At 28.6% G+C, this 1,424-nt stretch overlaps 1 non-coding gene across 1 annotated transcript; it reads right to left on the bottom strand.

Annotated features, from left to right (window-relative positions):
• Positions 1-867: 867 nt before the first annotated feature.
• Positions 868-1,006, bottom strand: LOC129758872 (U4 spliceosomal RNA). The gene has a single exon (XR_008740104.1). It is a non-coding gene; the product is annotated as a U4 spliceosomal RNA (small nuclear RNA).
• Positions 1,007-1,424: the final 418 nt, after the last annotated feature.

Here is a 1,424-nt window from a genome sequence, read left to right as displayed (position 1 = left end):
GGTTGGTTTCGTTGATTTTCTTGATTTTCATGATTTTCTTGACTTTCTTAATTTTCTTGATTTTCTTGATTTTATTGATTTTCTTGATTTTCTTGATTTTCTTTATTTTCTTGATTCTCTTGATTTTCTTGATTTTCTTGATTTTCTTGATTTTCTTAATTTTCATGATTTTCTTGACTTTTCTGATTTTCTTGATTTTCTTGATTTTTTTGATTTTCTTGATTTTCTTGATTTTCTTGATTTTCTTGATTTTCTTGATTTTCTTGATTTTCTTGATTTTCTTGATTTTCTTGATTTTCTTGATTTTCTTGATTTTCTTGATTTTCTTGATTTTCTTGATTTTCTTGGTTTTCTTGATTTTCATGATTTTCATGATTTTCTTGATTTGCTTGATTTTCTTGATTTTCTTGATTTTCTTGAAATACTTTATTGACTTGATTTTCTTGATTGTCTTGATTTTCTTGATTTTCGATATTCTTGATTTTCTTGATTTTCTTGATTTTCTTGATTTTCTTGATTTTCTTGATTTTCTTGATTTTCTTGATTTTCTTGATTTTCTTGATTTTCTTGATTTTTTTGGTTTTCTTGATTTTTTTGATATTCTTGATTTTCTTGATTTTCTTGATTTGTGATTTGTGATTTTCTTGATTTGCCTGACTTATTAGAATTTTTTTTATCTTCTTAATGTGTTTGACCTTTTTGATTTTCTTGATTTTCTTGATTTGGTTGGTTTCGTTTATTTTCTTGTTTTTCTTAATTTTTATGATTTTCTTGATTGGCTTGATTTTATTGTTTTTCTTGATAAACTTTATTTTTTTTAATTTTCTTGATTTTTTTTTTGTTTCCTTGATTTTCTTGATATGGTTAATTGCGAACAACTTTACAGCAATATTTTGCTGTGCATCGTAAAATTTAAGAAATTTTTTTCCATACTATTGGTTTCAACTAGCAATAATCGCACCTCAGTAGAACTTCATTGGTTACGATATCGCCACTGCGCAAAGCTACCATACTATTGGTGTGTTGTTAAATTTTTCATACAGCAATTTAATTGAGTTCAATCAGGAAAACTTAATTCTTTTGTTTGACAACTTTGTTGAAAAAAGCGAGATGGCAGGAAATTTTTGGAAAAATCGGAACACGTCCTTCTTTTGCGGGACACATGGCAACTCTACCTTAGGGTGGTCGTCTACGTCCCGTACGAAATTGTGTCAAATTTAAATCAGTATGATACCGTCAACAGTGTACTCGTCAGAATCGGAAAAAAGGGTTACAGTTAGTCCCACTTACTGTAACAGTTGTTCCTTAGACAATTCTGCCAATTACTTAAACGTAACCGATCACACTTACATCCAGTTAGACAACCCTTCTGGATTTCCAGTATGGTAGTAAGCAATCTATCTCAAACAAGAGGGGGTCAATTT

Source organism: Uranotaenia lowii, chromosome 3 (assembly GCF_029784155.1).
Source record: "Uranotaenia lowii strain MFRU-FL chromosome 3, ASM2978415v1, whole genome shotgun sequence".
NCBI classification, from domain to species: Eukaryota; Metazoa; Arthropoda; class Insecta; order Diptera; family Culicidae; genus Uranotaenia; species Uranotaenia lowii.
Note: the sequence above shows the minus strand (reverse complement) of the source record. Positions and strands in the feature narration are given on the sequence as shown.